The sequence below is a fragment of the Bombyx mori genome, chromosome 1 (genome assembly GCF_030269925.1).
Source record: "Bombyx mori chromosome 1, ASM3026992v2".
NCBI lineage: Eukaryota > Metazoa > Arthropoda > Insecta > Lepidoptera > Bombycidae > Bombyx > Bombyx mori.
This window is the reverse complement of record NC_085107.1, coordinates 14,884,529-14,900,303: the sequence shown is the minus strand read 5'-3', so window position 1 is coordinate 14,900,303 and position 15,775 is coordinate 14,884,529. Positions and strand designations below refer to the sequence as shown.

At 35.4% G+C, this 15,775-nt stretch overlaps 2 protein-coding genes across 7 annotated transcripts in view; both read left to right on the top strand.

The window, feature by feature from the left end:
• Nucleotides 1-15,775, top strand: part of LOC101744872 (neurocalcin homolog) — a 171,930-nt gene that overhangs the window by 88,707 nt on the left and 67,448 nt on the right. The window lies entirely within an intron of this gene.
• LOC101744727 (neuronal calcium sensor 2) overlaps nt 1-15,775 on the top strand; it is a 163,937-nt gene that overhangs the window by 88,430 nt on the left and 59,732 nt on the right. The window lies entirely within an intron of this gene.

Below are 15,775 nucleotides of genomic sequence, written 5' to 3'. Positions count from 1 at the left end.
GAAAATCGTGAAAATGTAAATTTTCCCTGCACTTTTGGAGCTTCAAGTCAGCAGTACTAAGATGTTCTTACCGGCCGTCAGATAAACTTTCCTTGGAAGCTGAGTCCGAGGAAGAAAACTTAATCCGCCTAGGTGCTCTGTTTCTGCGTAATTCATGAACCGTCTGTGAATCGAATACGAAAGTGAAGTGTTGTTATTCTGTTCATCATTAGTGGGCTATATGTATATGATATAATGTAAATCGATTCATTCTAAAATTTTTGGCGTGAACATAACTTTTTATTTTATTTTACTTTTTATTGCTTAGGTGGGTGGAAGAGCTCACAGCCCACCTGGTGTTAAGTGGTTACTGGAGCCCATAGACATCTACAACGTAAATGCGCCACCCACCTTGAGATATAAGTTCTAAGGTCTCAGTATAGTTACAATTGCTGTCCCACCCTTCGAACCGAAACGCATTACTGCTTCACAGCAGAAATAGGCTGGATGGTGGTACCTACCCGTGCGGACTCACAAGAGGTCCTACCACCAGTAGCACAATCCTACCACCAATTGAAAGCATTTTAGCGCGCTACAAAGCCAAGATCGCGCTAGGATTTCGAATCGTCCTACCACCAGTAAAAAGTAACTTAGCCAGATCTAGATCTTAGATAGAATCTACTATTAGACAGCACGAATAAGTATACATATCGACGCTTGAAAGGCAAACGTGACTAAGCGACAATGCGTGAACTTTACAGTAGACTAATCTAAAGTTGAAATACCTGAAAACAAAATTTATTTTAACGAACCTAGCTATAATAGAATCTAGCTAGTAGCTGTAGGATTGAAATTATTTTAATAGACCTAGAAATATACATTTTTTGCGCATCGAATATGGTTATTGCCTATCATTTATGTACAAAGCAGTTATTGTCGCTTAGTCAGGTTTGCCTTTCAAGCGTCGATATGTACTTTGTTTTCGAATCAGATATTTCGTATTAGTTTAATTAAAGTGGGAGCCCAAAATCAGTTTACTATTAGTTGTATTTGGTTGTAAATGTTTTTTTTAAATATAATAGTTAGATCTCCGGCTTCCCGAAAAGTTAACAAAAATAATAAAAGGCATAAAATATTAGGATCATGCAAATATAAAGTTCACATACAGAACACACATACATACAAATAGAACACACATACATACATACATATAAATTTCGTGGGAAAGTTTCTTCACACGAAATGCATTAATTAACTTAGTTCGCTAGTTCATGTTTGACCTGTTTGTTCAGCAACAAACCAACTAAACAATGTTGGTCGTTGACGATATTAAATTGGTTAGGTGAAAAAAGAAATTAATCAAGTACTTGAGTTTGTGTACAAGGTACGAGATTTTATATAGGAACGTGTTTTGTAGATGCAATAGCTTCTGGTATCGAATTGGTTCGAGGGACTGGACGCGGCACGCCTGCACGAACCCGTGTTTACTTTCGACAATTCAATCTGTCGATCTTTCAACGTACGTTTTCGCTTTGACACGGCCGGCTTCGTGTTTTCGATTTTTGTTTCTCTATTTACTGAATCAAACGGATATGCACAAAAAAAACGAGGGTACGGAAAATTCTCGATCAAATTCGACCGGTGCATCGCTCTTTATATCCGGCGTGCGTTCAGCAAAATGTATAAAAAAATCTTTGAAATCATCTCTGAATTCATCCATGTGGTGCTGTCATTCATCATTTTGTCAAGCTTATAGAAACAAAAAAAAAGACTCACCAGAATAATATTTACTAACATTTAGTCTAAATAAAAAGCGTGAAAATAATTTCAGAGATAGACAGGAGGAAAGGTTTGATAAAATTTATCGGATGTTGATACTTTTAAAATGTTGACACAGCAATTCATATTTTAAGTGGCACACGCATTTAATTTTCGTCCCGATTAATAAAACATAAAAGGAAAATTGTATTGTCTATAACTTTTTTTTTTATACGTTATTTATTCATTGCCTAAATTTATTAAATAAAAGAGACGTTCTATTGAGTGAGTAAATTCGCTGATTTGTAAAGTGTATTTTTATTGACATTAAAATACGATTAACTTAGACTAAATAACGTAATAAACATAGTAATTAACTTATAAGTAACTTAACAAAATGAAATCAAAATGTTGACCGAGCCAAAAACAACTTACAAGACTTCATTCAGATTGCGAACTGCGAGGTCGTCCAATCTGACATATATCTTGGAGTGTTGATATTGAACAATGGCGGTTGCGTAGATGAAGTAAAGCGAATGGCGATCACGAAAATTCCAGTGGACGGGCTAAAGAAAATATGGAGGAACAGAAGCATCATAGGCCCCAAAGATCCGGCGCGTATGAACTTTTGTTATTTCCCATATTTTTATACGCTGTTTGACGTGGGCTTTGTGGCATGTCGAGAAAATTTTATGCTCTGGAGATGTGGTGCTGGAGACGATGCTTGGTATTTCATGGACCAAACTTTCGCATCAATATCTCCATTCTTCAAGAGCTGGGCATAAAGCAGCGTCTTTCAGTGCTCTTACTCTGCTTTCAGTGCTCTTGTACTGGTGGTAGGACCTCTTGTGAGTCCGCGCGGGTAGGTACCACCACCCTGTCTATTTCTGCTGTGAAGCAGTAATGCCTTTCGGTTTGAAGGGTGGGGCAGCCGTTATAACTATACTTGAGACCTTACAACTTATATCTCAAGGTGGGTGGCGCATTTACGCTGTAGATGTCTATGGGCTCCAGTAACCATTTAACACCATGTGGGCTGTGATGTCGTCCACCTAACTAAGCAATAAAATAAAAAAAACTCAGCAAATGGCCGCCATTTCACTAAGATTATATTTCATCCCATATCATCTCATTTCATTTCATTTCATGCCATGTTTCATATTAATCAACATCATTTCATTTCATGTTATCATTTTTTATATAAATATAGACGAGTATATTCAAAAGACTAAGCAATAACAAAAAATCTTAGGCGCATGCTATCAATTACATGTCTCCCGGTGAAGAAAGGACCGCATATAGAGAGTCCTGTTGTTCAGGGCAAAGTAGAAGGCACCAGACCACGTGGAATGCTGCCGATGCCGATAGACCAACCAAGTCAAGTCGGCAGTTGGCGGTTATTTACACGAGTGTCCCAAGCTCACCACAAACTGAAGTGGCGATTGCTCGTGAGACGCATAACATCTGTCCACAGCAATGATACTGATTGAGGACCACGACCGCTCTGACAAGAGTGATACGACATACGAGCACTTATTTGAATAATATTATTCGAGGCCACGATAGAAATAAGTAGGGCAGCTTACCTCCTTCAGCGGGGCCTTGACTTATCGACTTCGTAGTTAACCTTCAGATTTAATTATAAATTCTGCGTTGGTTTAGTAAGCACAAATACACATATTATGTGTATAACGTAATATATGTACGTACATACGGAAGATAAATAGAGATAAGCGATAGTTCAACGGAATATACTCAATAGACTGGCTAAAGGATTTTTTATACAATTCGTCATATTATCGAAACAAAATAAGTGTAATCGTTTATTTTGACGTCGGAGGCGGTAATTTAGTCTTTCTGCATTCTCAAGTAGCTAATGGTTTATTGTGGTGTTACTTTAAGTGTTTCAAACTCTTTTAGAGTGTTCCATCTGCAATTTTGTAGTCCCCACTACAAAATTGTTTCTACCTGATTTTTAAGACCGATTTTAAATTAAGTCAACGTGAAAAGCAGTTCAAGTTTTGTTTAGCCAGTGGCTGAATTAACATATTGAGGATTTTTAGGCGAGATTTCGACGACATATGGACTTACTAACAGTCACCAGGGCCCGTATCATTACTTCAAGGAGGCCATTCGCAACATTGCAGTTGGGTTTTTCCAGGCGAGGGTTTCAAAATGCTTGGAATCAATTTAAAAAAACTGGGCGACTACTCAGAAAACGGGGATTCAGAAGAGCTCGAACAAATATCGCACAGGGGAACCGCTACGAGCGCTTGACTAACGCTCATCACAACCCGCTCCTTACAAAATCGTTTACGGCAGGCGACGGGTACACATGTGTAGTGTACGTAGTGATTAAACCATTACATGGTTACATGTGGAACAGTTCTCCAAGAGACGCTTAGTACGGATTCCATTGACAAGTACTCATCGCGCAAATCGATTATTGTTTGCAAGGCAGCATCTGACCTGGGATATTAGGGATTGGAGCACAGTATTGTTCACATATGAGTGCAAAGTTAATTTTTTTAGTGATGATCGTCGCATTAGTCTCTGAAGGAGCGAAGGTGAGCGATTTTCAGTTGTATGCATCCATGAAAGTGATAGATTTGGGGGCCTTAATAATACGTTGTGAGGAGGAATCTCTATGTCAGGCAGAACTGAGCTGGTAATTCTCAATGAAGGCACAACTGCAGTTCAACATTACGTCGAGGTGGTCATATGACCCCTTGTGGTCCCGCATGCACAGAAAATCGGTGCAAGATTCTATTTGATGCACGATAATGCTCGCGCTCATTCAGCTAGGACCACCAGAGAAGCCTTACAGGAGACTGGTATAAAGGTGTTGCCCTGGCCTGCAAACAGTACGAATCGAATCCCATCGAACACGTCATGTGGGATTTACTGAAACGCAGTGTTCGAAGCACAAATCAAGCTGGGAACAAATGCCTCAAGAAACAGTAGTATACCTTGTAGACAGTGTACCTCCCAGGCTTAAGAATGCATTAGAAAAAGAGGAAGCAAGTGTAAAATCAACCAACACTTTTTTTTTCTTTTTTTAAATCGATTTTTTTTCTGTGTTTTTTTACAATAACGTTCCTTTTGAGGAAAAGTTGTGTCAAAAGAAATTTTTGATGTTTCTGTTCTTATTGTATGGTGCTTAAATTAAAAATTAATTAATTAATCTAATCTAAATTCATGAGAACACTGAAAAAACATGTTGGACCATATTTTGTTTTGACTAGTATATTTAAAAACCAATTAAGGTGCGAATCTCTTAGTTGATCAGATTTGTGTTAGTTATGCAAAATATTTTACTAATTGTCAAATTGTACGCAATCAGCTTACGTTTTTATCGAGCATGATGTGACGTGACTCAACATTTGCATGAAAACACAGGAATTACTATAAGTACCACTCAAACATACTGTAATGGTATGAATTAGCGAACAGAATAGAAATGCGTCGTGTTAACAATGATTTCAAGAAAACGTGCATTAATATCCCAACTTTTGTACGACATATGAATTGCAGTTGCGTCCTTTTAGATGAGAAAAAAAACCGCGCAAGTGAAATAGCTCCTCTTTGAAATCGTTTTCTATACTTACAACGACTTCAATTACAACTATTAATACAATTACTTATATTACAGTGATCTTCATTATTTAAACGGCGAATAAAATGAAAAAGAAAAAAAAGTCTTTATATTCAAAACATAAGTAGTATGTTTTTTTTTGTTATGCAACGCTAACACTTTTTTACGACATGCAAGGACACGTGAATTAAGCGAGACGAGGCAACGTGAGACTCCTTTATAAAGCACTCCCTTCTACTTGGCCTTAACTCCGCTCAGTGTGCTTAGTGCGAGCTCTTTAACGTTCTCGATAGCGTAATAGTAAACTCAAAATTGTATGGAGCTGGAACGTTTGCCTGCGTTTTCCCCTAGGTCTGCTTTTTTTTTTTTTTCCTACCTAAGCTGAGAGCCTTGAGAGGCTATTCAGCGTAACCCTAACTTTTGCAGGTGAGTTCACGGGGCTCAAACCTGATGACGTTGCTAACACGAACCCTAGCAAGAGCCGTGCTTCGCAGAATCTACTACCGGATCGGAAACGCGACCCACTGAGAAGATCCGGCGAGAAACTCAGTGGGCTGTGTCTGAGAGTTAATTTACTCGTCGAGCCCTTCGTCGCAAGCGACGGGTTCGACGAGAACGGTGACCGGACGGTCTGCCGTTCCAACTGCACTTACACATTTGAGTTAACTTTTACGCTATCGAGAACGTTAAAATACTCGCACTAAGCACACTGGAGTCGTGTGCGTCTAGTGCAGTCTAATTATACACCACAACGTGGTTAATTTCTAGCAATTATAAACGAGTGAAGCTGTAGACTGAAAACCGCCTCTGCTATGAAAGGCAAACGGGAAACGTGTACCTGTACTTTGTTATTTTAATTTGCAGTAACGCCGCTAGACAGGAAAAAATGCCTCGGTACACTTCGTTTTGCTTCAAAGCGGTATGAAAATTTATAAGATGAGCTTCGTTTTGGTGCTGTAAAATGAAGATAGAAGATTAGGTTTCTTCCTGCGTTCCTAGCAGTAAATTTATGAAAATTCTACAGTTAAACACTATGAAATTTTTCTGTAAGATTGTAAATATATTTTTTTGGGAATTTCGCTGTGTATCTAAATAGAAACATATTCAATATCATGTACTTCCGTTTGTGGATAATCAAAATTAATATTTTTGCGTCTATTGGATTTTCTAGATCAATTCATTGGTGCTTGTGATTGGGACAACTTTAACATGTGTTAAGATAGAGGTATGAATAGGAATGTCCGGAATAAAACGGATGAGCTCCAGCGGAACGTTGACCTTAAATTAACCGACCACGTCTTTATACCGCCATAAAGTATAACAGCAAACACAGGGCAGTTTCAGTGTCACTTCGGCCATAATATGATGTCTATGTTCAATGAGATCGCAAACAAACATTAGCCTAGACGAAAGTGCTATTTTTAGTAATATGTACAAATGTAGAGCAAGTTTTTTTATTGCCTTTTTAGGCAAACGAGCATACGGCCCTCCTGATGGTAAGTGGTCACCGTCGCTCATGGACGTCAGCAATGCCAGGGGCAGAGCCAAGCCGCTGCCTACCAACTCCGCAAGCCTCGTTTGAAGAAGGACATGTCATAGCGTTCGAAAAACACCGTGCAGGGGAGTTCATTCCAAAGCCGGATAGTACGTGGCAAAAAAGATATTTGGAAACGCACTGTCGATGAATGCAGCGGTTCCAGATAATATGGATGAACTCTGCTCCGGCGGGAGGGGCTCCGGCGGGCGGGAGGTGCGATGATAAAAAGGAGATGAGGGGATCATCTCGAATAATTCCTCGGAGCATTCTCCATGGGCCATACGGTATAAAACACAGAGAGAACCGAAGTCCCTCCGTAGACCCAGAGGTACCAAGCGATCCGCGAGAGCGGGATTATCGACCATCCGAACAGCCCGTTTCTGTATGGAGTCAAATGGAAGTAGCTGGTATTTGGGAACCGGCCCAGAGGTGAGAACAGTACTCCACGCGAGGCGGGCCTGCGCTTTATAAAGCGCAAGTCTCTGCCCAGGCGTGAAATACCGCTTCGCTCTGTCGAGGACTTCTAACATGTTAGAGGCCAATCTGGCTATACCTTCCAAATAAAAGTAATAAAAGTTTAAAAGTAACCATAAAAAATGGCTCTTTTACTTATGCAAGATTTTTCTCCAATTAAAACTATGCGGTCGGTGTTATAAATAAAAACATTTGAATAAAAAGTCACCCTCCGTGGGCGTTTTAATAGCCTTCCATTCAGACAGCTTAGTCTGACTGATGGTTCGTCTCGCGTGGACTCTATATCATTGTAAGCTTGTTCTTTAAATTATCAAGTGGCGTCTGGTAATAGGTATGGATAAGATAACGCAAACAATCTATCAGCATTTGCGAACCTGGGCCGGGAGTACCAACGTAAAATCAATATCTCGACAAAGTTACTACGGTGCGCTATTGAAACCTTCTCGCCAACTTTACGGCTGTGATAATGCCTTTCTCTAACATCTCTTTGTCTTAAGCTCAGCCCTTACACTCGTGCAAATAATAAAATTATGTCGTATTGTACTTATAGCAAGAGAAATATGTGTAATCGGTATTATGGCGCAAAGCAACGGATAAAAAATTAGACTCGATTTCATGATATACAAGTTAAAATTTCAAAAGAGTTTAAAGGTGACACGTATCGACTCAAAACATACTGCTTTGTTACAATTTAAGTGAAATACCGCGGGGATTTTCTTGATCCCTGATTTTATTGCTACGACGAGCGTCAAATTGACCAGACCACGCCGTAAAGGCGTTACTTAATGGGAACTGCAAAGTAAAACGGCAAATTTAATGGCGCTACTGCATTTTACGGTGCTTGATTAGAGTTTTATTCTATTTAGTTAAAGGTGCAGTGTGAGACTACCGAGTCATTAAAGCACAGAAACCCGCAAAGTCTGTTAATTTTATATGGCCTTTGACTCGGTTATTTAGTATCTAGGCAACTAAGAAAGTATGTGGATCACTTGGTGCTCAGTGGCCACTGCATGGTCCATGGACCTAGCAACCATTATACTGTCATTAACTCTGAGAAATCGGACGAAGTAATGGAATGTCATTGCTATATATATATATATATATATATATATATATATATATATATATATATATATATATATATATATAGAATATTTTGTCAGTATGTCTTTTTTTCATTAAATAACTGTTACATTGTAGAAATAAATGAAGTAACAATATATTAAAAAGTCATTCCAGCTCTGTTTGTTTAATCGGTACTTGTTAGGAGTGTGGCTTTTCTTAGAATCCGTGGTAGAGTTTATTTTTGATAATAACGTTCAATTACCTTAGAATTGAGATATATATACATATGTATATTTTTCAATTTGAGTACACAGTGAAATCGTAAAGTCGTTGGCCCGTTTAGCGTCAATTATTCTTTCAAAAATTTTCTGACACGGGACGAATTACTTTAAAAATTCAGAGCGCCTGTGCCACATGCGCTAGCAATACGCTTTAAATCATGTTAAACGACAATCCAACTAAATTAGTCAGTGTTATAAAGTTATCACTTAGTAATAATCTGGGTAAGTTGTCTTCTTTTAGTTGGAGGTTTTAGCACCTGGTGTATCGTTTTAATATCATTACATTTTTTTATAGTAAAAAAGATTTTATATCAGGAAGAAAAAAAAATCGACAAAAGTGGTAAATGTTTCTTTAATTCAGAAGACAATTCCGGCTAAGCCTTGACACGAAATTTTTAGGAAATACTTCTGGTGCTTATCACACGTTCTTATGACGTCAAGCATGACCAGGTAAAACAGAATTTCGTAATTACGGGTTTTATTATCCTATTAGCGGAACTGGCATACTTTGTCATGCCTGTAAATTAAAAAATTGCAGATTGCAGCTCCACCGGGGCCAACTGTAAACCTAAGTCATAAACACATCAAAATCCTTCTAGCGGTTTATGAGCTCAGTAACAAACAGAATTGCTTTAACAAGAAACAATAAGGAATATTTACTATTACCTAATCTATGAAAGAGAGCATTTGAAATATCTTCACTGTTTTATTATAACTAGAGGTCCCGCAGTAGTCGAAATTCGACTATAATTAATTGGAATTGTAAGTATGTACACTATTATGATTGTATTTTATACTTCTATAATCACAAATTTCGCCAAGACTACACTATAAAAAATATGAATAAAGACAAACAATATTTAATCTATTCTCAATTTGACAACAGACGTCAAGAACAATAGTTTGACAATAAATAGTATGCATGCGTGTGTGCGTCAAATACATGGTATGTAGTGTGTGTAATGTTTTCTTTATTGATTTAATCTATCTTTTATGCATTATTTTAAAAAAATATGAGTATTGTGCACTTCTTCTCTATATTCTCTATAAGTATGGAAAATTTCATACTCCTCCGTCCGCGTAATTTTCGTAAAAAGGGATACAAAGTTTTTGCTTCACGTATTAATATAAAGATAAAGCTGTATGCGTAGAAGCTGTTTGATCGTATATAACAGGTATTTATTTTACCATCAATGGGTTGATTTTTGAGCACTAATTTAATATTAATTCCTCCTAACGTATTTCGTGTTCACACAAAGCGATAATTCCAAGTGAAATGAATTATTCGATTTTGCTGCTTCGGTTTCTAATTTCCGGTTAAAAGAGTTGAGCTGTCGATGCTTCAAGCACAGGTTTGTCTCAAAGAGTTCTTTGTTCTCTGGCTATTTTAGGATTAAATGGAAGCTGTTTTAATGGAGTTGACTGGGTACGTATTTCTTTCACGATACTATCGAAATTGTAAGATTGTATTATATGTTCAATAATTCTTTACCTTCGTTTGTGTATGTGATGGTGTAATCTGATTATTCTTGTCCGATTTGACAGGCTTTGTAAAGTTCATTCAAACTGAAACACATTAAAAAAATATGAAAGACAACACATCCCTCTTTATCCAATATCAATCGTTAACCAATACGTTTTCTGTTTATATGTATTTATTTTGTTTGAGCGCAATAAGATACAGCCAATAAATTTTTGGCAATGTAAATAACAATACCAGGCTTTCGGTGTAAACAAAGCAGGCGCCCTTTGTGAAGTTCATAAGTATTGAGCATTATTGAAGCTTATGTCCAGTACATACACGAATACTAGTCCTAGTGAGCCCAAATCAGGATGTAGACAGGCTATCAGCTATGGGTGGCTAAATGTCTATAGTTGTACTAACGTGGTCATTATTACTGAGAACAGTATCATTAGTCTGAGCTCATTTCATCTAAGAAGTTATTATTTTGTGATAACTCGTTCTCTCTATTCTTCAGTTTTCTTGCTTCGATTTTTTCTACCCTTTTAGCACAAAAAGTATTGTCTATTCTAACGCTATACAGGATACTGTGTGATGAATAATAGACAAAATAATAGACTAATCACTTAATGACCGTTTTCGAATAATATTAACTTTCTACATTGAACGGCTCCAAGCAAGAATTGTCTCCTGTGTTATGGAGGCAAGAAACAACAATGATAAGAACGTGACCATCCAGACCTCTAAAATTACAAAAAAATGCAAATTGACCGATTGTCACCGGGGATCGGACCCTTGGTACGGTAATCATGGTTATGAAGGATATTGGTTAAGTGTTCTGAAGCTTTTAAAACAGGAACGCCGAGACGACCTATACACATATCTCAGGAATATATCTAATAGGGTTCCTCGCTAAAAACAAAACGATTTTTTTTGCTTTTGATTTTTGATTTTTTTTGCTCAATGTATAAACAGAGTATTAGATGAAAATAATAGATATTTCATCCATCCTATAAGCTAAATAAACAACACCATTATTCTAGTGAAAAGAACTTGCATATTGTCTCTTCTTTTACGTCATTTGCACACCGTCACAGAAATCTTGTTACGGACAGTCTCTGTTCCGTTGAAATGTAAAATGCAGCTGATAAATTGAATACAAAATAAATTTGTTGCATTCGTATTTGGAATGAAACGAATGGAACAGAATACGAAAATAGTGCGAGTGTGAAAATAGTTTTATCTGGAATCGATCGGAATGGCCGCTTTAATCTTACTTGTCATTTGACAAACGCGAACGAGTGCAATTTTAATAACACTAGAGGTCCCGCAGTATATTACGATTGTATTTTATACTTCTATAATCACAAATTTCGCCAAGACTACACTATAAAAAATATCAACAAAGACAAACAATATTTAATCTATTCTCAATTTGACAACAGGCGTCAAGAACAAAAGTTTGACAATAAATAGTATGCATGCGTGTGTGCGTCAAATACATGGTATGTAGTGTGTGTAATGTTTTCTTTATTGATTTAATGTATCTTTTATGCATTATTTGAAAAAAAAAATAGCATTGTGCACTTCTTCTCTATATTCTCTATAAGTGTGGAAAATGTCATACTCCTCCGTCCGCGCAATTTTCGTAAAAAGGGATACAAAGTTTTTGCTTCACGTATTAATATATAGATACTCATGAATTGAGAAAGCGATTCGACCTTTTTGAAATGTACTCATTTGTCAAAGATGAGAATGTCAGTGGTCGCTATATATTGCAACTCGCTCTATGATAAATAACAAAATATTTTTTAACACGTTTGTTTAAATAAAGACACCTAAGTTAATTTAAATATAGGCAATTGTTTTCGGCAATCCTTGGCTCACGCTACGGCTGGATAGACTGATAATCATCAGATTTACTTCCCAACGACTTAAGGTCGCACGTGTTTCGACTATGATTGATGGGTCAAAGACACGCCAATATCGTAAACAGTGAAAGTAATAAAAAATTATAAGGCTATTATTAACTCGTTTTTACTAGCTTTGTATGTATTTTTTTCTATGTGACGGAATTTTTGAACGTCATTATCGCCGACTTTATGACGTCCGATTATTTGAAAGTATACGACATGAAAATTTTCAAACGCATCACAGATCAATAACAATACAATAATTTTATAATATCCCTGTCAAAAAAAAAGATTAAATGAATTGTTAGTTCGGTCCGCTATTTAAGAGTATTATTTAAATTTAAACTACGTATATTATTATTGAGTAATTGTGGGTGAAAATAAAAATATTTCAGATGTGTTTATTTTAATTTACTGCTCATATATTGGTAATTATAATCTCTTAAATTTGACATTACGGAGAGGATCTAATTTTCTATTGTTTTATGGTGTGCAGCGGGGTTATTATAAATATAATAACATAATGGTACCACTACTTCTAAGGTATTAACAATATTAAAAAAAGTAAGTAAGGATTTTAGGAAAACTGAAATTATATATCGCAGATTGAGACCTGAGTACTTAGGTCAGTTTAGGAGTCCTTTATCACAAAAACGTTATTCGATAGCTCTGAAAGAATTAAAATAAGAGAGAGAAAACGATAATAAACACATTTAAATTCGTTTAAGTAATATCCACGCTGAATATTTCCCGCCGCTTCCGCTAGTTTATTACGTTTTAAAATCAGTTTTTATAAGAAGCGGTGTGGAACTACGAACTTTTATAATAGTTACTCTAATTGCTGCTGCATATTTAACCGTCGCTCGCCGCTAATTCTTCTTGGAGTTTAATCAAGTTGCAATTTCTTCTTCGTTCGTTTAAATTAGCTTCTTCGTTACTTAACCGCTAAAAGTAATGTAATCAATCATCAAGTTGCAGAAAATAGTTTTCCTTTTTGAAGAAAGAATGCAGGAAAGTGTACCTTTCCGCCAGCGTTAAGTGTTTAGTTTATATATTCGTTTTTCAATTTATTCTCCGTATATCCGTCACAATTGAATATCGCCATATGAAGTTACAATTTCCTCGTTTTTATATATTGTATTTCAAAAACAGAAGCATATGGTCGGGTTTTTTTTTTGCATAAAACACTTTCATTGCCGAGTCAAAATTTTTAGATAACACATATCATGCTATACTAAGAAAAGTCGCTTCAGATGTGTATGTATTAATATAATAAATAATCAAAGCGATTATATGTTAACAATTAACAAAAAATATATATATTTGTTTGTACCGACTAATTTCCGAAAGGGTTTTTTCGACAAGACTTTCACTGGCAAGTAGATGTGGTGTGTTACTTCAAATATTTTCATTTTATATAATGAACAGTGTTTCGCGCAAATAGAAAATTAATTCGTGAAATTGTAGTTAAGATCAGAAAAAGCTACAGTATAGCGGTTCACTTAGTTGTTAATAAATGCAATAGAACAAATTATAAATTCAAATGACATCTGGTCTTATTAATCGAAAGTGGAGATATTTCCGTGAAAGTACACGTAGCCAATGTAGACGGTAGTTTTTTTTTTATGAGCCTAGACGGACTTGAAACCTTTCAGTAGCGTAGTCTTGAGTACAAAAACACTTATCCACTGCTCTTTGAAATATTACCCGAACGTTATCAGAGTGAGTGGAATTTAAGAAAGTGTCTAGCCGGTGGACTTAAAAAGTATAAGACTCACTCTAACCTCTAATATTTTAAAAGTCTCTTTCTAGTTGTAAGTCTTATTTTGAGTGACTGGTAAATAAAATTACTTTTTGTAAGCCATCTCTTAGAACGTTGAGGGATTGGCGTGGATTCTGTAAACGTTTTTAGTTTTACAGTTAATTAGTTAATTTCCATCACCCTTTTCTAGAATAATAGCTGAATGTTAAATTGAAACATTAAATAAAATATACCTATTTAGAATCAACTCACGTAACACCATCACATGTTAATAGTTTTTCTTGGAAACCTTATATAAATTTGCAATTACAACTGTTTAAGGTTTTTCCAACTCAATCGGATAAATAACAGAAATGCACAGAAAATGCAAAATATATTCATTTTACATTTCCTCAATAATCTTGAGCCGGAAATCGGAGTGCAGGTTCGAGAGACTCTCGGTTTGAAAAATCCAATACTAACTGAATAAAGGTTTATTTCAGTTTCTCTAAAGATATTTTTTTTAAATTATGTCAAATTGTTATGTAGTAAATATTATGCATTATATAATTTAACTAGTGTTTCTCTTTCTAACGTGTGAAATGAGTTAATTAAGAGCAAACGTATGTATGTAAATACATAAATATTTACAAATTTCAAACATATGTATGTACGAATATTTACAAATTTTTAAAGCTGAATAAAGTTTTGAAACGTTAAATACGTCAAATTAATCAACTTTTGTGATATGTACGTACATTGTATGGATGTAAATACGCAATGCGTAATATTTATATTCCATTAACAGAGATTTTTCACTTTCCTTCTTTACATTCAGTTATTTTTAATTTCGAATTATCAGTATAAAATCGAAGTTTTGGAAGCTCCAAATGAATGAATAGCTTTTAGTCATCTCGTAACTTCAAAACTTAATTTTGTAGTTTGTAATTGTGGAGGGTAAACGAAGTGGTAGTAGTTAGTAGTAAAAGGCAGTTGTCGGTTTTTTATATTGTATTATTTTGTTAAGAAATAATAGTCTGGTTTTATCTTTAAACTTAGTGATCAATGATGTATTACGTATAATAAAAATACAGATATTTAAATATCAGGTAAACGACTGATGATAAGTGTAAAGAAAAGTGAAGTTTCATAAAAAAAAACTTTTTGCAAGCTTTATTTGAATAAACGTAGGTAGATCTGAAACACCGTAGCTCCATACGAGATCCTCCACTTTCTCTCATCTGTTAATTAGATATGGCTTTTTGTATTTAATCATAATATAATTTATTCTTCCTAATTTTATAATGTTGAGTAACATAACAAAAGCATACGTTTTTGCGTACCATTCCTTTGAATTAAGTGTTGACGATTTCGATTTGCCTCACAATCTTAAAGTACGTGTCTTAAGTTTCACGATGTTGTAAACTGCTGTGTTGAATCAATCCGGAACGTCATCACGGACTTACGTTATCGTCGACTATATACGTATTTTTTATTTTGTATAATAAATAAAAACTAGAGGTCCCGCAGTAGTCGAAATTCGACTATAATAATTAATTGGAATTGTAAGATTGTACACTGTTATGATTGTATTTTATACTTCTATAATCACAAATTTCGGCAAGGCTACACTATAAAATAATATTAATAAAGACAAACAATATTTAATCTATTCTCAATTACACTACTATATTCCACAGACGTCAAGAACAAAAGTTTGACAATAAATAGTATGCCTGCGTGTGTGCGTCAAATACATGGTATGTAGTGTGTGTACATGTTTTCTTTATTGATTTAATGTATCTTTTATGCATTATTTAAAAAAAATATTAGCATTGTGAACTTCTCTATATTCTGTATAAATGTGGAAAATGTCATACTCTTCCGTCCACGCAATTTTCGTAAAAAGGGATACAAAGTTTTTGCTTCACGTATTAATATATAGATATTTGAAATTCGTATCCAAACGA